This window comes from Salmo salar, chromosome ssa04 (genome assembly GCF_905237065.1).
Source record: "Salmo salar chromosome ssa04, Ssal_v3.1, whole genome shotgun sequence".
NCBI classification, from domain to species: Eukaryota; Metazoa; Chordata; class Actinopteri; order Salmoniformes; family Salmonidae; genus Salmo; species Salmo salar.
Window position 1 is genome coordinate 84,610,953 of NC_059445.1, and position 20,339 is coordinate 84,631,291.

Genomic DNA, 20,339 nt, shown 5'->3' on the forward strand with positions numbered 1-20,339 from the left:
TAAAAAAAAAAAAAAAATTTGCTTTGTCATGATTGAGTATTGTGTGTAGATTGGTGACATTGTTTTATTTTATTTTATTTTAGAATAAAGCTGTAACGTAACAAAATGTAGAAAAAGTCGAGGGGTCGGCTGAATGCACTGTATAGGCCTACCATGTGGGAATTGGTTCGATTCCAGCCTACGCCCTTCTGGCCCAAATTTATTTTGTATTTTTTTTTTTACATCTTAGTCATTTAGCAGACGCTCTTATCCAGATCGACTTACAGTAGAGAATGCATACATTTCATACATTTTTTTTCTTTTTCTCCGTACTGGTCCCCCCGTGGGTTGGTTTGGTGTAGTTACACGTTTCAAATATGGACAATCTAGGATTATTTCACTCCCGATTTTGACAAGAAATGACCATACCAGATCCTTTTGGATAACATATATAATAACAGTCACTAGGCTACACCAACATTTGTTTCCATGTGTTGGGTAAATTGACACAGTAGATTTACCGTGGTAAAGGGGTTAATACTTGGGATTTCTATTGTACGGAAAGCTTGTCAGATAGATAATCGCCTGTTCAAAAAAGGACTAAATTGTTGCGATGACAACCAGAGGGGTGAACATACAGTACCTTGAAAGACCATGGATTTCAAGCAGGACAAAGAAGAGTAATGAGGTGACCAATAATGGTTGCTACGGAGATCAGCTGTCGCTGGTGGATGTATGACGGACGTATGGATGGTTTAACGAGACATCAGCTGTCGTTAAGAATGATGGTTCCCTTTCGAAGGCACGCTGGATTTCCAAGCAGGAAGTCAAAATTGTCATGTCCCAATCCCATGTATCCAGCAAAAAAAAATGGTTTCCACTAGATAATACAGCCACAAAGTCGAGAATTATGCTATATCATAAAACAAAAATGTGCTTTATGGTCTTAATTTATGGTTAGGGTTATGCATAAGGTTAGCAACGTGGTTAAGGTTAAGTTTGAAATCAGATTTTAAGAAGACTGTAGAAATAGGCATGATTTTTTTCGACTTTGTGGCTGTGGTAACTAGTAACGACCAGCAATTGTTTTTCAATAATAACAATGAACTGAATGAACGGAATAACATTTTTCAGAAGAATAAGGAATAAATTGGCGAAATGTTAGTATAACATTTATTTATTCACCAAATTATGTTTAAATATTCAACAAAATAATTTATGAACTGTGATTTCAAATGTTGATTAACTTGTTTTTTTTTTCTAACATGTTGGATACATTTTGTTTATCGGCTGATTAGAGATGAACTAAACCAATCGTAGATTCGCCAATGTGTCAGTTATGAAGACCTGAACCGTTTAAATCATTAATTGGTGAAACTTGCTAACCAGCTAAAGACATGTAGCAAATATTTTTTTCCCCCCATTTGTTTTCAGGGACCTGATTGAGTTTCACTCCATTGCATTGGCAGGAGAAAACAGTCCTGCCCGACTTTTTTGGAGGTAAGACATTTTAACATAATCTGATGAAAAATATAGGAAATGCAGCCAGCTCTGTTCAATCTAGCCTTTCTAGCCAGCCAATTTATGCGTGCATTGTGTTGATGAGTCTTTTTTCGCTAGCTAACTACACACAGTGTCTGTTTACCTAGCTAACTTTGTCTTGCCACTTTCCTTTCCCCAATTTTGTTGCACCATTTTTTTATTTTTTATGTTTATTTTATTTAACCTTTATTTAACTAAGCATTTGGGTTGGTGTTACTAGTTAAATATAGGCCAAGTTATACTGTAACCAACTTGACCAATATTACAAAAATATTCAACTGTTAATAACAAAACAATTGCACATTAATAAAGGTAGTTCTAGCTTCAGCAACTTGAACCAGTGTAACGGTTGTCGTGATTAGACTAATACTAATACTAAACTAATACTAGACTAATACTAATACTAAACTAATACTAGACTAATACTAATACTAAACTAATACTAGACTAATACTAATACTAAACTAATACTAGACTAATACTAATACTAAACTAATACTAGACTAATACTAAACTAATACTAGACTAATACTAATACTAAACTAATACTAGACTAATACAGACTAATACTAAACTAATACTAGACTAATACTAATACTAGACTAATACTAAACTAATACTAGACTAATACAGACTAATACTAATACTAAACTAATACTAGACCAATACAGACTAATACTAATACTAAACGAATACTAGACTAATACAGACTAATACTAATACTAAACTAATACTAGACTAATACTAATACTAAACTAATACTAGACTAATACAGACTAATACTAATACTAAACTAATACTAGACTAATACAGACTAATACTAATACTAAACTAATACTAGACTAATACAGACTAATACTAATACTAAACGAATACTAGACTAATACAGAGTAATACTAATACTAAACTAATACTAGACTAATACTAATACTAATACTAAACTAATACTAGACTAATACAGACTAATACTAATACTAAACTAATACTAGACTAATACAGACTAATACTAATACTAAACTAATACTAGACTAATACAGACTAATACTAATACTAAACTAATACAGACTAATACTAATACTAAACTAATACTAGACTAATACTAATACTACACTAATACAGACATACTAATACAGACATACTAATACTAAACTAATACAGACATACTAATACTAAACTAATACTAGACTAATACTAATACAGACATACTAATACTACTACTAAACGAATACTAGACTAATACTAATACAGACATACTAATATAGACTAATACTAATACTAAACTAATACAGACATACTAATACTAAACTAATACAGACATACTAATACTAATACTAATACAGACATACTAATACTAATACAGACATACTAATATAGACTAATTGTAAGGGCTGTCGTGAGAGAGAGTAGACCAATGTGCAGCGGAGTTAGTGTTCATCATTGCATTTAATAATAGAAAGAACACTATACAAAACAAAACAAGAAAAACGACAGCCAAACAGTCCTGTCAGGTGCAAAACACTAAACAGAAACAATTACCCACAAAACCCAAAGGAAAAACATGCTCCTTATGTGTGACTCCCAATCAGCAACAACGAACTTCAGCTGTGCCTGATTGGGAGCCACACACGGCCCAAAACAAAGAAATACAAAAAAAACCTAGAAAACGAACATAGAACGCCCACCCAATGTAACGCCCTGGCCTAACCAAAATAAAGAACAAAAAAACCATCTCTATGGCCAGGGCGTTACAACCAGCATTGAAATTTGAGCAGAGGTAAATTTCTCGCCCCTTCTCTCTGCTTGTTCCAGGTTGAAGGACCTCTCACTCGGACACCCTGCAGATGTTAAATAACTCCCAGCCACCAGGATAACGTTCATATTCCAGGATATTATTCAGAAGTGTGCAACTTCACAATGTTGGATAAAAATAGATTCACCCATGTTATTGTTTATCAAATCAAGCTTTTATTTATACAGCACATTTCAGACATAAAATGCAACGCAATGTGCTTTACAGGAGAAAACTGATTAAAAAAAGAAAAAAAAAACGAGGAAAATAAAAGCTGAGATATTTACTACACAACAAACATAACATGAAAAAACAAAAGAATGACAAACTGAACGACTAAAAAGCACCCAGAGGAAAAGCAAAGCTAAAAATATGTTTTAAGATCTATTTTAAATATGTCCACAGTTTCAGCCCCCATCAGGTTCTCTGGCAGGTTCTCTGGCATAGTAACTAAATGCTGTCTCTCCATGCCTCTTGGTCCCAGGCTGGGGGTATAGTAACTAAAGGCTGTCTCTCCATGCCTCTTGGTCCCAGGCTGGGGGTATAGTAACTAAAGGCTGTCTCTCCATGCCTCTTGGTCCCAGGCTGGGGGTATAGTAACTAAAGGCTGTCTCTCCATGCCTCTTGGTCCCAGGCTGGGGGTATAGTAACTAAAGGCTGTCTCTCCATGCCTCTTGGTCCCAGGCTGGGGGTATAGTAACTAAAGGCTGTCTCTCCATGCCTCTTGGTCCCAGGCTGGGGGTATAGTAACTAAAGGCTGTCTCTCCATGCCTCTTGGTCCCAGGCTGGGGGTATAGTAACTAAAGGCTGTCTCTCCATGCCTCTTGGTCCCAGGCTGGGGGTATAGTAACTAAAGGCTGTCTCTCCATGCCTCTTGGTCCCAGGCTGGGGGTATAGTAACTAAAGGCTGTCTCTCCATGTCTCTTGGTCCCAGGCTGGGGGTATAGTAACTAAAGGCTGTCTCTCCATGTCTCTTGGTCCCAGGCTGGGGGTATAGTAACTAAAGGCTGTCTCTCCATGCCTCTTGGTCCCAGGCTGGGGGTATAGTAACTAAAGGCTGTCTCTCCATGCCTCTTGGTCCCAGGCTGGGGGCATAGTAACTAAAGGCTGTCTCTCCATGCCTCTTGGTCCCAGGCTGGGGGTATAGTAACTAAAGGCTGTCTCTCCATGCCTCTTGGTCCCAGGCTGGGGGTATAGTAACTAAAGGCTGTCTCTCCATGCATCTTGGTCCCAGGCTGGGGGTATAGTAACTAAAGGCTGTCTCTCCATGCCTCTTGGTCCCAGGCTGGGGGTATAGTAACTAAAGGCTGTCTCTCCATGTCTCTTGGTCCCAGGCTGGGGGTATAGTAACTAAAGGCTGTCTCTCCATGCCTCTTGGTCCCAGGCTGGGGGTATAGTAACTAAAGGCTGTCTCTCCATGTCTCTTGGTCCCAGGCTGGGGGTATAGTAACTAAAGGCTGTCTCTCCATGCCTCTTGGTCCCAGGCTGGGGTATAGTAACTAAAGGCTGTCTCTCCATGCCTCTTGGTCCCAGGCTGGGGGTATAGTAACTAAAGGCTGTCTCTCCATGCCTCTTGGTCCCAGGCTGGGGGTATAGTAACTAAAGGCTGTCTCTCCATGCCTCTTGGTCCCAGGCTGGGGGTATAGTAACTAAAGGCTGTCTCTCCATGCCTCTTGGTCCTGGGCTTTAGGATAGTTAAAAGGCCAGAGAACCTGAGGGACCTACTGGGTACATAACTTAAAAGCATGTCTGACATGTATTGGGGTGCACAATCGTGGATTGTCCTAAAACCAATAGAATAATCTTCAAATTAATTCTAAAACTCACAGGCAGCCAGAGACCTTAAAACCAGTGTAATGTGTTCTCTCCATCTGGTCTTGGTCAGTACCCACGCTGCAGCATTCTGTATGTTTTGCAGTTGACCAATGACTTTCTTGGGTAGACCAGACAGGAGAGCATTACAGTAGTCAAGCCTGCTTGTAATAAAAGCCTGGATGAGTCTCTCTGTATCAGCCTCAGACAGAAACGGCCGCACCTGGGCAATGTTCCTCAGGTGTTAAAAAGCTCTTTTGGTCACATTCCTAATGTGTGATTCTAAATTTAGTTCCTAATCTAAAATAACACCTAGATTTTTTTTTAACCTGGTGTTTTATCTTTATTGCCTGTGAATTAAAATGTGTGGCTAGATTCTCTCTCTGTTCTTTGGCTCCAACAATAAGTACCTCGGTCTTGTCTTGATTTAGCTGGAGGAAGTTGTGAGCTATTCAAGTATTTAAATCACTAATACAGTCTAAAAAAATGTATCCTCTTTTGTTTTATCACGCAGGTTTGTCAGGACATTGTAGTTTATGAAGCTCATTCCTAAATTCAAATGTAATTTCTGACCCAGGGGATTGAACTGTGTGTTTTAAAACCACAATTTATTGAATTTGGTGTTTAGTTAAGGTCTGGAACAAACAAAAAAAAACGGTAAACTCCAATCATGTGTACAAAAACAAAAAGCCTGTGGTTGTCATGACAAAATTTCCCCACATGAACAAGCTTATGAATGTTAGAGGTTAATCTCCTTGATGTCCCTCAATTGAGGATTACTTCCTTTGTACAATGGACTGTGTTTTAAGGACTCGTACACAGAGGGGGGAAAAACTAATCAAAATTGTGATATTTATTTAAAATGTGTTGTCTAACACATATTTCTGGTTTTGAGGCTTGGGCATCTGGGGCCTCAATTATCAATATTTCATAGAAGCTATTCTAAAATACTACTTATGAACGGAATATAGAATGTTTGTACACATAGGAAAAAGTGTGATTTATCAAACAATCCTACGAGCATCATACGCACACTGGTAGGAGATACCTGTGACCATTGATAAATACCAACTGTTCTCAGCGCTCGTGCATGACCTTGGCTATTTGCATTAAAAAACTCCACTAATTATTACCCATGTATGGTTAAAGTCATCCATTTAAAATCGGTGGGGATTATACAACAGTGTACTATGAAACACAAGGGTGCAACCCCCCCCCCAAAAAAAAATTCTGAGACTGAGAGGTGGTAGTGGCAAAGATTGAGTACAACCAAAAGGTTTTATTTTGCTCGCTTAGTTGTGGCTTGACCAGTAAAAAATTTAAACATAGCTAAAAAGATACAATTCAAGTTGCTTTAGCGATGGCAAATATACTTCAAACGACTAGACAACACTCACCAATAAGCCATAAATCCTCAACAGCTTCTTTCTGTAGGCATATAAACCAGAATAGCTGGCCGCCTTGCCATCCCATTCAGAAGCGTCTTTTGCCCATCACATAACCTAGCACTTTGATTTGCACCCGATGGCATGTATTTGCCTTTTTAAAGCAGGTCTCAAATCCTATCTAAAATTCTATAAAATTAGTTTTTGGGAAGCGTTATCTGATGAGCCAATCTGTAGTTTCTGCAACAACAACAAAAAAAGTCCCACTTAAAAATATATAAAAATGTGCTCTCCGCAAATTGCAGCGTGTGCCAAATCTTCCAACAAATACAATGGGCAAAAGACGCCATCATGGATTTCCCATTATCTCAGTCTTTTATAATATTTCAACAATGATTTCTCTTTCACACATGACTCTTTAAAAAATGACTGTATTTTATATGGATTATTATCTTAATAAATGCACCGATGTGGTAAAATGATATGATAGCCTGTCAAGATATGTTGCATGAATTCACAATGGAAATACAAATTAAATCGAAGAAATTATTTAATTATTACTCTCACAATTTCACACATTTTCAACATATATTATCCCCAAACTACACTTGACAAGCATTACCCTTATTCCACCACTTGGCACTGTGCATATGCATTAGCATGGCTGTGCGTAAATTTACTCACACTCTCAAGCAAACGTTCATATTGATGAATCTCACACTTTGTGTGGAAATGATCCCACACATGGTTTACGCACAGATTAGAATGTATTTGAACTTCAGCTAGCTAACTAACAAGTGTGTGTGTGTGTGCAGAGCAGCACAATAAAAAAAATAAAAAAAATGAATATTAACTTTTTGGAGTTAATAAATTCAATGTGAAACATGATAACTAAAGTATCCTGAACGAGTGTGGAAAAAGTTAATTCTTTCTTCTCTAATTAAAAATATCTCTCCCTAATTTCTGAATCATGCTTGTAAAGTTAGTAGTAGGCTAGTTGACTATGCTTTGGAGGCAGGCAGGCAGACACTGAAATACACTTCTGAGACACAGAGTGAGGGCTTTGCATAGGCACATTGTTGCGGCTTTTATGAGACTGGAAACAAATGCCCAGAACATAAAATAACATTCACCGGTTCCCATCCTTTTTAAATAACGGTTCTGTTCCAGAACAGTATAGATTACTTTTGTTCCTGGTTCTGATTCTGTTCTTTGACAAATATTGTTATTTTCCGGGTTTCGATTCTGTTCCCTCAACCGGTTCCAACCCTTGGTCACTGGCATTGTCCATTCTGCAATGTTGCTGATATGGATAAACTCGTAGCCTAGTAGTGAGATAAAATACAGTGATTTCTATCAAGTAATCTAACCAGTTGCAGAAGATGTAGTTTAACATTGTAAAATGTCACAAGTGATGTCCCGAGTGAATGCAAGATTAAGCATTCACTCGGGTCATTGAAGTTACCCACGCTATTACACGAATCATGTCCTTCGTAGTATACCTATGGGACATAATATAGCTTATTATTATCATCATCATCGACATTCTACCAGAATGACCTGGAATAATGTGATGCATGATTTTTGAGAAAGTGTTTTATCGGTTGGCTACAGTCTACAGTCCCACGTCATACTGTGGCTAGTCTGAAACACCACAGGCATTCCTTCTACTCCAGTCTCAGTTGCTGTTCCAATGTGAACCACTGACCGACCAATAGAACGAATAAACTGCCCATTATAGCCCGCCTCCTCTCACTCAACCAATCCGGAGAATGCTGCTATTTCTGAAGCTATTTCTCCGAGCCTATATTATCACATTAGATATTTTAGAACTTGTTTTAGATATTAGTAAAGATTTTAATAAAAGTATAAACAGTATGTTTTTCTCCTTGGGCAGTGTTCAGATGATACACTGCCCACAAAATGAGGTGGAAACTGAGCTGCACTTCCTAACCTCCTGCCAAACGTATGACCATATTAGAGACACATATTTCCTTCAGATTACACAGATCCACAAAGAATTTGAAAACAAACCCAATTTTGATAAACTCCGATATCTACTGGGTGAAATACCACAGTGTTCCATCACAGCAGCAAGATGTGTGACCTGTTGTCACAAGAAAAGGTCAACCAGTGAAGAACAAACACCATTGTAAATACAACCCATATTTATGCTTATTTCTATTCTCTTTTGTACTTTAACTATTTGCACATCGTTACAACACTGTATATATACATAATATGACATTTGTAATGTCTTTCAACTTTTGGAACTTTTGTGAGTGTATTGTTTACTGTTCATTGTTTTTGTCCCCCCCCCCATTTGTGTTTATTATCTACTTCACTTGCTTTGGCAATGTTAACATATGTTTCCCATGCCAATAAAGCCCCTTGGATTGAAATTGGATTGGATTTGTAGGCTCTCCCTCGCGTTCTGCTGTCTAGTCTGTATAAATAGCTCCTCCGTAGACAAAATTCCGTCTATGACGTAGGGCCAAGCGCGTAGACGTGTAGGTGATGTTTTTTAGTGAATGAGTTGTCCCCCTCCCCTCTGTGCCCCGGATCCCGTACTGATACTACGGCTTCTCTATAAAAACCCTACCAAAGAACCAGCTCAGACTAACGACATTACAGAAGGAGGAAAAAGGGGAACAGGAGAAGAGCAGAAGACAGGTCCTTGAGAAGGGAGAGTGTGACACACTGTCATGTCTGCGACAGCAGCAGCAGCAGAAAAAAAAGAAGGTAAGAAGATGAGAAGATGCTTCCTGTAACTAATCTCCCTGCTTGGCGAGACAGACAAGCTGCAGTGGTGATTGGGACGTTTTATGACTGGAGGTTGAGTGACTGAGGTAAATTCAAACAGTTTTCTTGTGGCTTGATTTCTACCTGGTTTATTGATTGGTGGGGCTTATTTGGGGTGCAGTTATAGGCTTTATATTCGGAAACATTATTATCAAGAAGCTATAGGCTCATTTGCCTGCAGGCTGTTAACCCGTAGGTTCTCCGTGGCACCGCGCGAGCCTCAGCTCCTCCGTGGTTGAAAGTTACCGCAGCGTGACTCACTTTCTCCCGCACATGGGCAGCATGCAGCCTATAGACGGGATTTAGGATCGGTAACCGAGCCCCGCGTACAAACGAACAACGCCGAACATGCGGCCAGATTCACCCATAATGTTTTTTAAAAAATATATAATAGCCAAGTCAGTCCACATTCGAGACATTATCCAAAAATAATTTTATTAACTGTATTGGTATATTTGGCTACACATCTGCACAAGTCGTTTGTGACTGTCAAATCCAATGCGCAACACCTGGTAGGGATGGAACGTGTTTTGAAGGTTCTCACCTCCTAGTGTCTAAATCGGCTGTATCTGTGTCTGTATCCATTTGAGAAAGCAGTGTGTTTACTAGGAATATGGTCAAATCCCCGTCTGGTTTGCAACACTCGTCGCTATCCATGGTGCTGAACTGGCTACCAGTTTGCCCCTGCTTCAAACCACCTCTCTCAATTCAATTCAATTCAAGGTGTTTATTGGCGTGTTAAAAACACACACACACACACACACACACACACACACACACACACACACACACACACACACACACACACACACACACACACACACACACACACACACACACCTAGGATGTGCATCTGGGGGCTACAGGGGATAAAAAAAGACTAATAAAACTTTAACTTAACACCCCACCAGCCCCTCTCCTCTCTCTTCGTGGCACCGTGAGGTTTCCGTTTTGATGATGATGATGATGATGATGGTGATGATGACTGCATCCCCACTCTTCCTTTCAACACTCCTTCCAACTCCCCCCCTCCAACCCACGCTGCTTCCACTTCTCTCTCTCTGTCTTCAATTCAAGGGTCTTTGTTGTCATGGGAAACATATGTTAACATTGCCGAAGTGAAGTAGATAATACACAATACAAATTAACAGTAAACATCACACTCACAGAAGTTCCAAAAGAATAAAGACATTTCAAATTCTTTGTGGATCTGTGTAATCTGAGGGAAATATGTGTCTCTAATATGGTCATACATTTGGCAGGAGGTTAGGAAGTGCAGCTCAAGTAGCATTCTAGTTTGCTCAGTTTTTTTTTGTAAATTCTTTCCAATGTGTCAAGTAATTATCTTTTTGTTTTCTCATGATTTGGTTGGGTCTAATTGTGTTGCTGTCCTGGGGCTCTGTGGGGTCTGTTTGTGTTTGTGAACAGAGCCCCAGGACCAGCTTGCTTAGGGGGACTCTTCTCCAGGTTCATCTCTCTGTAGGTGATGTCTTTGTTATGGAAGGTTTGGGAATCGCTTCCTTTTAAGTGGTTGTAGAATTTAACGGCTCTTTTCTGGATTTTGATAATTAGTGGGTATCGTCCTAATTCTGCTTTGCATGCATTATTTGGTCTTTTAGGTTGTACATGAAGGATATTATTGCATAATTTCTGAATTCTTGGTTGGTGAGCGGACCCCAGACCTCACAACCATGAAGGGCAATGGGTTTTATAACTGATCCAAGTATTTTTAGCCAGATCCTAATTGGTTTGTCAAATTTTATGTTCCTTTTGATGGCATAGAAGGCCCTTCTTGCCTTGTCTCTCAGATCGTTCACAGCTTTGTGGAAGTTACCTGTGGCGCTGATGTTTAGGTCGAGGTTTGTATAGTTTTGTGTGCTCTAGGGCAACGGTGTCTAGATGGAATTTGTATTTGTGGTCCTGGGAATTGGTCCTTTTTTGGAACACCATTATTTTTTGTCTTACTGAGATTTACTGTCAGGGCCCAGTTCTGACAGAATCTGTGCAGAAGATGTAGGTGCTGCTATAGGCTCTCCTTGGTTGGGGACAGAAGCACCAGATCATCAGCAAACAGTAGACATTTGACTTCAGATTCTAGTAGGGTGAGGCCAGGTGCTGCAGACTGTTTTAGTGCCGTCGCCAATTCATTCATATATGTTGAAGAGGGTGGGACTTATGCTGCATCCCTGTCACACCCCCCGGCTCTGTGGAAAGAAATGTGTTTTTTGCCAATTTTAACCTCACACTTGTTTGTCTACATGGATTTTATAATGTCGTATGTTTTTCCCTAACACCACTTTCCATCAATTTGTATTCAAAAGATGTTTTGAAATCAACAAAGCATGAGAAGACTGCCTTTGTTTTGGTTTGTTTGTCAATGGTGTGTATTGTGAATACATGGTCTGTCGTGTGGTAATTTGGTAAGGAGCCAATTTGACATTTGCTCAGTACGTTGTTTTCACTGAGGAAAACAATGTCTCTCTCTGATCTGCTCTATTATACTCTGATATCTCTCTGCTCTACTCTGCTCTCATCTCTCTACTCTACTCTGCTTTGCTCTCTCTCCGTTCTCTCCCTGCCTTCAGTGGATTTCTGCTCAGTCCGGCATTCCCTTATTATTTTTTTTCATTCTCAGTTCAGTGACGCGTATTCGGCTCTGCGTCACACAGCTCTGACACACACACACACACACACACACACACACGTACTCGATGACCGCAGTGATCCGCGTGCTGGGTGGTAACGTGTGGGGGAGGTGAGAAGTGGCTCGTGTGTGTGTGTGTGTGTGTGTGTGTGTGTGTGGGGGGGGGACTGCGGGGAGGAGGGGGGGAGGATATAGGGGGCGTGTGGATGGCATTGCACGTCAATGAAAGTCTTTGTTCATTCATAATTCTCTGTTCAGCATTGTGTTAATTTTGGTTGATCTGATGCATAATCCATGGGGGAGGGGGGGGGGGGAGGAGAGGGAGGAGAGGGGGGAGAGGGGGGAGAGGGAGGAGAGGGATCATTGCACCATGATATTCTATGACTTTTAAATATTTCATAGAGGTCAAATCATTTAGAGGACAATGCTGTGCAGTGGTTTATATTCTGTATTGACATTGGACAGATGTAGGCGTGTATCACAGGCTGCTGAGGGAAGGACGACTCATGATAAACGGCCCGGCACGGAGCGAATGGCATCAAACACCATGGAAACCATGGAAACCACTGTGTTTAATGTATTTGATACCATTCCACTCCGGTCATTACCACGAGCACGTCCTCCCCAATTAAGGTGCCACCAACCTCCTGTGGCGTATATATTGTATCTCTGAGATTCTTGTTGGGTTTTAGGGTACAATTTTATCAGTCATATCGTGGACAAATCGGTGTGTGCTGTATTAACACACACACAGTACTCACTCACTCACTCACTCACCGTCGTGTGAACAGGCTAGAGCCGAGCGCAGCAGTAGCTGCCCGGGCTATGGATATCAAGCCATGCGGAGGGCACTCCCCGCACACTGCTATTAGCCAAGGCAGTCGCTGGGCGAAACGCCGAACTGTGATATAATTTTTTTTGAAAAACTTGTGACGTAGAAAGCCCATGGGCCGAAATCTCTTCCTTCCTCATCATCACCACCTCGTGTGTGTGTGTGTGTGTGTGTTTACAACAGTCTGCTCAGAGCTCCTACGTCACCCTGTCCTGGTAGAGTAGGACGTACAAGCTGACGTCTTTGCGGCTGAAAGCAGAGCCATATACTGTGGTAGTACATCCATATGACTCTCTCTAGCTAAAACACAAACACTGCTTAGCAACAACTGGCTAGGTAGGTAGGTAGCTAAAACACAAACACTGCTTAGCAACAACTGGCTAGGTAGGTAGGTAGCTAAAACACAAACACTGCTTAGCAACAACTGGCTAGGTAGGTAGGTAGGTAGCTAAAACACAAACACTGCTTAGCAACAACTGGCTAGGTAGGTAGGTAGCTAAAACACAAACACTGCTTAGCAACAACTGGCTAGGTAGGTAGGTAGCTAAAACACAAATACTGCTTAGCAACAACTGGCTAGGTAGGTAGGTAGATAAAACACAAACACTGCTTAGCAACAACTGGCTAGGTAGGTAGGTAGCTAAAACACAAACACTGCTTAGCAACAACTGGCTAGGTAGGTAGCTAAAACACAAACACTGCTTAGCAACAACTGGCTAGGTAGGTAGGTAGCTAAAACACAAACACTGCTTAGCAACAACTGGCTAGGTAGGTAGCTAAAACACAAAAACTGCTTAGCAACAACTGGCTAGGTAGGTAGGTAGCTAAAACACAAACACTGCTTAGCAACAACTGGCTAGGTAGGTAGCTAAAACACAAAAACTGCTTAGCAACAACTGGCTAGGTAGGTAGGTAGCTAAAACACAAACACTGCTTAGCAACAACTGGCTAGGTAGGTAGCTAAAACACAAAAACTGCTTAGCAACAACTGGCTAGGTAGGTAGGTAGCTAAAACACAAACACTGCTTAGCAACAACTGGCTAGGTAGGTAGGTAGCTAAAACACAAACACTGCTTAGCAACAACTGGCTAGGTAGGTAGGTAGCTAAAACACAATCATTGCTTAGCAACAACTGGCTAGGTAGGTAGGTAGCTAAAACACAAACACTGTTTAACAACAACTGGCTAGGTAGGTAGGTAGGTAGGTAAAACACAAATACTCTCAATGAGAGACAATGACAGGTGGCGGTGATGTCAGACTGCATGCAGTTTTCGTAGCTTTAAAAAATGGCCTCAAGGCTCAGTGCGATAGGTTAATCCAGTACATTTCACCGGGGCTAGAGGGGCTGAGTGTCTAGGGGGGCTAGAGGGGCTGAGTGTCTAGGGGGGCTAGAGGGGCTGAGTGTCTAGGGGGGGCTAGAGGGGCTGAGTGTCTAGGGGGGCTGAGTGTCTAGGGGGGCTAGAGGGGCTGAGTGTCTAGGGGGGCTGAGTGTCTAGGGGGGCTAGGGGGGCTGAGTGTCTTGAGGGTGGCTAGAGGGGCTGAGTGTCTAGGGGGGCTAGAGGGGCTGAGTGTCTAGGGGGGCTAGAGGGGCTGAGTGTCTAGGGTGGCTAGAGGGGCTGAGTGTCTAGAGGGGCTGAGTGTCTAGAGGGGCTGAGTGTCTAGGGTGGCTAGAGGGGCTGAGTGTCTAGGGGGGCTAGAGGGGCTGAGTGTCTAGGGGGGCTAGAGGGGCTGAGTGTCTAGGGTGGCTAGAGGGGCTGAGTGCTTGAGGGGCTGAGTGTCTAGGGTGGCTAGAGGGGCTGAGTGTCTTGAGGGGGGCTAGAGGGGCTGAGTGTCTAGGGGGGCTAGAGGGGCTGAGTGTCTAGGGGGGCTAGAGGGGCTGAGTGTCTAGGGGGGCTAGAGGGGCTGAGTGTCTAGGGTGGCTAGAGGGGCTGAGTGTCTAGGGGGGGCTAGAGGGGCTGAGTGTCTAGGGTGGCTAGAGGGGCTGAGTGTCTTGAGGGGCTGAGTGTCTAGGGGGGCTAGAGGGGCTGAGTGTCTAGGGTGGCTAGAGGGGCTGAGTGTCTTGAGGGGGGCTAGAGGGGCTGAGTGTCTAGGGGGGCTAGAGGGGCTGAGTGTCTAGGGGGGCTAGAGGGGCTGAGTGTCTAGGGGGGCTAGAGGGGCTGAGTGTCTCGGGGGGATAGAGGGGCTGAGTGTCTTGAGGGGCTGAGTGTCTCGAGGGGGGCTGAGGTAATTACACCCTGGCAGGTGTGTTTGTGTGAGCGAGAGCAAAAGACTCTAAATAGGCATATTTATTTCCCAAATTTCAAGATTCATCAAATATTTGCATTGTAGGCCAATGTTTTTCCCTATTTATAGCCAATGTCAATTCAATTCAAATAGATTTATTGGCATGATGTACTGTAATAATGTAATAATGTACATATTGCGACGTGTACTTTGGAAATTAAGTGATTAATTTACAATATTAACATAATTTAAATAATAATAATAATAATAATCAAGATTGTCAACGGGACAATCAGTAACAACAATAATCAATGTCATAGAGGACGTGTAGGTTGGTCGGTCTGTCAGACACTGTCTCTCATCTTTTGGTAAGCAGTAATGTAGTTGTTAAATCAGTGATACTCTCCGTTTTATATTTTTGACATTTTGTCAGGAAATGCAGCTCTGTCTCGGGTTCTGCTGTGGTGCAGTGGTTGCACTGCCTTTCCTCTCAGGGAGCCAGGTTTTCCTGTGTCTACCCTTCTCAATGGCAAGGTTGTGCTCTCTGAGCCCGTATTTTGTCAAGGTTTTTCTAAGGTTTTAATCAGTAACCATGATCCAATAGTTGGCCATGGTGTACTGCTGATTTAGGGCCAGATAGCACTGCATTTTGCTTTATGTTTGTGTTTCCCAATAGGTCATGTCATTTTGTTTTGACTGTGTTGTACTTTGGTTTATTGTGATTGGTTGGATGTTCTGGTGCTGAGGCTTTAGAGTGTTAGTACAACAGGTTTGTGAACTCAGCCCAAGGACCAGCTAGATGCCCTGGGGGAATCTCTCCGTTTCTCTCTCTCTCTCTCTCTCTCTCTCTCTCTCTGTGTTTCCAATCTCAGACAAATCCCAGCTAGCACATAACGTTCTGAGAACCATAGGTTTGTTAGAGCTTGGTGAGAGCGTGGTTGTCCCATGGCTATTTTGCATTTAACCTTCCCACACCATTCTGGGAATGGTGCAGGATAGTTACGAAGTAAAGTGTTTAACTTGTCCGGGAGCGAGGCATCTGTATACACGAAAGTGGCTGACTTTTCCCTTTATAATCCATGATTGTCTGGAGTCCCTGCCATATGTCTCGTGTCTAAGCTGTTGAATTGCGACTCCACTTTGTTTGTTTTGCGTCTTTCATTGCGTTTATACACGTCCATGTTGCCTTGGTTATAAATGCGGTGGTTCGCGCTTTCGTGTTATTTTTCTATTATTTCTCTGTTTCTCTCTACATTGTTGGGAAGGACCTATAAGTAAGAATTTCACCGTTTTAGTCTACATCTGTTGTTGACAAAGCATTTGACAAATAACATTTGATTTGAATGCTGCCATCTATCACGGTTTTTGGTTGGGATAAGTTGTAATCGTCACCGTGGGAACAACATCCTCTATGCACTTCCTGATGAACTCAAGGCACCGAGTCAGTGTATACGTCGTTATTATTCTCAGAGGAAACCCGGAAAAAAAATTCAGTCCGTGTGATCCAAAAAAATCTTGAAGCGTAGATTTGATTGGTCAGACCAATGTTGAACAGTCCTTGCCACAGGTGCTTATTGCTTAAGTTTCTGCCTAGGTGGGGAGGAGTGAAATGGAGGCGTGATCTGATTTGCCGAAGGGAGGGCGGGTGAGGGCCTTGTCACCCGGAAGGCAGATTAGCAATGAGTCAGAATACTCGATGCGCGTGTGGCACAAGACATTTATTGATAGATAGAATTTTGTAAGCATTTTCCTCAGATTTCCTTTTATTAAAGTCCGCAGCTACAATAAATACGGACTCAAGTTTGCATAAAGTCCAGTGTAATTCCTTGAGAGCGGTGTCGGCAGTGATGATGACTGAAGAAAATGATCTCGGGATGTAATATGGTCGGCATTTGTTGGTGAGGTATATCCAGATTGGGAGAACAAAAGGACTTGAGTTCCTGTACATTACCACAATCACACCATGAGTTGTTAATCATGAAACAAACCCCTTCACCTTTTTCTCTGAGAGTTAATTCTTCCTGTCCACGCCATGGATGGAGAACCCTGCTGGCTGAATGGATGGGCAAAATATATCTGATGTCTCTCTGGAAGGAGATCCTCGTCTGCTTTATTGAACCTTAACAAGATGATAGTTTTGTTGATGCTAAGAACGGAATTTATGTTACTTTCTTTGAATGTTCTCTGAACATTACTAAAGTTTTCTTATGGTTTTTAATGGAACTTTTTTTAACGTTCTCTGAAAATGTTTAGAACATTACTTTAAATAGAAACATGTAGGAAAGGTAATGCTGAGGTACTCAAATTCCCACAGACGAACAACAAAATCAAAGTTTATTGGTCACGTACACAGATTTGTAGTTGTTATCACAGGTGCAGTGAAATGCTTGTTTCTAGCTCCAACAGTGCAGAAATACCTAGCAATACACACATAATCCAAAAAGTAACAAGATAGAAATGAAGAAATATCAGAATGAGCAAAATCGGAACGAGGAATGTCAGAGTCCCGACTATACAGTGCATTCGGAAAGTTTTCAGACCCCTTGACTTTTCCCACATTTTGTTACGTTACAGCTTTATTCTAAAATGTATGAAATATATTTTCTTCCCTCACACAATACCACATAACGACAAAGGGAAAACAGTTTTTTTTAAATGTTTGCACATTTATTAAAAATAAAAACAGATACCGTATTCAGACCCTTTGCTATGAGACTCAAAATTGAGTTCAGTTGCATCCTGTTTCCATTGATCATCCTTGAGATGTTTCTACAACTTGATTGGAGTCCACCTGTGGTAAATTCAATTGATTGGACATGATATGTAAAGGCACACACCTGTCTATATAAGGTCCCACATTTGACAGTGCATGTCAGAGCAAAAACCAATCCATGAGGTCGAATGAATTGTCTGTAGAGCTCCGAGACAGGATTGTGTCGAGGCACAGATCTGGGGAAGGGTACCAACATTTATTTGCAGCATTGAAGGTCCCCAAGAACACAGTGGCATCCATCATTCTAAAATGGAAGAAGATTGGAACCACCAAGAATACCTAGAGCTGGCTGCCCGGCCAAACTGAGCAATCTGGGGAGAATGGCTTTGGTCAGGAATGTGACCAAGAACCCAATGGTCACTCAGAGCTCCAGAGTTCCTCCATTGAGATGAGAGCCTTCCAGAAGGACAACCATCTCTGCAGCACTCAGTAAAAGGCACATGACAGCCCACTTGGAGTTTGCCAGCAGGCACCTAAAGGACTCTCAGACCATGAGAAACAAAATTCTCTGGTCTGATGAAACCAAGATGGAACTCTTTGGCCTGAATGCCAAGCATCACGTCTGGAGGAACCCTGGCACCATTCCTATGGTGAAGCATGGTGGTGGCAGCATCATGCTGTGGGGATGTTTTTCAGCGGCAGGGACTGGGAGATTAGTCAGGATCGAGGGAAAGATGAACGGAGCAAAGCACAGAGAGATCCTTGATGAAAACCTGCTCCAGAGCGCTCAGGAACTCAGACTGGGGGCGAAGGTTCACCTGTAACGTAACAAAATATCAAGGGGTCTGAATACTTTCCGAATGCACTGCATCTACGTACTGGGACACTGACCGTTCCCATTGGCAGATATACGTACTGGGACACTGACCGTTCCCATTGGCAGATATACGTACTGGGACACTGACCGTTCCCATTGGCAGATATACGTACTGGGACACTGACCGTTCCCATTGGCAGATATACGTACTGGGACACTGACCGTTCCCATTGGCAGATATACGTACTGGGACACTGACCGTTCCCATTGGCAGATATACGTACTGGGACACTGACCGTTCCCATTGGCAGATATACGTACTGGGACACTGACCGTTCCCATTGGCAGATATACGTACTGGGACACTGACCGTTCCCATTGGCAGATATACGTACTGGGACACTGACCGTTCCCATTGGCAGATATACGTACTGGGACACTGACCGTTCCCATTGGCAGATATACGTACTGGGACACTGACCGTTCCCATTGGCAGATATACGTACTGGGACACTGACCGTCGTGGTTTGTTTTTCTTTCTGATCATTAACATAATGACATTAGGGAACGAAACAGGAAGAAAGCCTCCCATGAAGGTTGTGTCCCAAATAGAAAAAGGTCTCTGGTCAAAAGTAAGGCATTTTGGGATGTACAATATTTTAACTTTTTTTTTTTTTTTTTAAACATCTTCTCTTCTCTTCTTTTCATTGCAGGTGCAGTGGTATGTAGGCTATCCGACCTGTTCTCTCCCTCCTTCTCCTGGTTACCGTGGTTACGACCCCCTGACTGCCAGAGCATCAGCACCTTGGCTTTAGACTGCTTACTGCTTTAAAAAAAAGTCTCACAGTTACAGTAACAGTCTACAGTCATGGCTACTGATGCCTGGCAACTCGCCGTGGCAACACTACCTGTCCTGGAGACATCGCCCTGGAAGTGCGGCTATGGAAACTATAGTTTAGGTTAACTAACACCCTGACAATGGTATTGTACAGATGTCGTCTTAATTTGATCATCCTGTTGTTGCAGGAATTTTCCTTCACAACAGGAAATGTAAATGTGTAGTGTATTTGAAAACGTCAGACTTGATTTGTCCAACAAAAAGAGTGTATCAACCCCTACAACAACAAAAAAATCCATGAATTATAATCCACATAACAATTCACATTTCCTGTTGCTGCAGGATTATTTTCATGCTGTGTGAAACTGGGCAAATTAAGATATGGCATGTCTTGGTAAGTCTCTAGGAATGTCCTCGTCGCAACTTTCCAGAGGACTCCACAAAAACTCCACAACGCTCTCTTCTCCTCTCTCTCTTTCTCCCCCATTTATTCCTCTCTTCCTTGCTCTCCCTCTCTCCCCCCCAAACTCCCTCTTTCTCCTCTTCTCTCTGCCTCGTGCCCCTGTGTGTGAGCCAGCCTGACTGCATGGGCCAGTATTGGGGGATTTCTATGCTGATGTGCGCACGTCGTATCCACCCAAGAGCCAATCGGACATCGCCATCTCCAGTTACCATGCCAACTCCCACTCCTCCTTCTCCCTGCTGTCTCCATGGCGACCGTGGCTTTAGATTGTTACTGTAGAGACGGTAACATGGTAACAGTCTACAGCCATGGTCGTTAGGGTGCATGCGTCACGGCGACAGCAGAAGGCAACGGCGAGGGATGGAAAAGATAAGAGAAGAAAAAAAAGTGAGGTGTGTGTGTGTTGTCCCAGTAGATAGGCAACCCAGCTCTCTCTCACACACACACACACACACACACACACACACACACACACACACACACACACACACACACACACA

The 20,339-nt window shown here is 42.2% G+C and overlaps 2 long non-coding RNA genes across 2 annotated transcripts; both read left to right on the forward strand.

The window, feature by feature from the left end:
* The first annotated feature begins 1,312 nt into the window (after positions 1-1,312).
* On the forward strand, positions 1,313-3,573 carry LOC106603995 (uncharacterized). The gene is made up of 2 exons (XR_001328555.2): positions 1,313-1,479; positions 3,331-3,573. It is a non-coding gene; the product is annotated as an uncharacterized lncRNA (long non-coding RNA).
* Positions 3,574-9,161: 5,588 nt separating this feature from the next.
* On the forward strand, positions 9,162-19,367 carry LOC123742513 (uncharacterized). The gene is made up of 2 exons (XR_006769694.1): positions 9,162-9,249; positions 19,252-19,367. It is a non-coding gene; the product is annotated as an uncharacterized lncRNA (long non-coding RNA).
* The last annotated feature ends 972 nt before the right edge of the window (positions 19,368-20,339 follow it).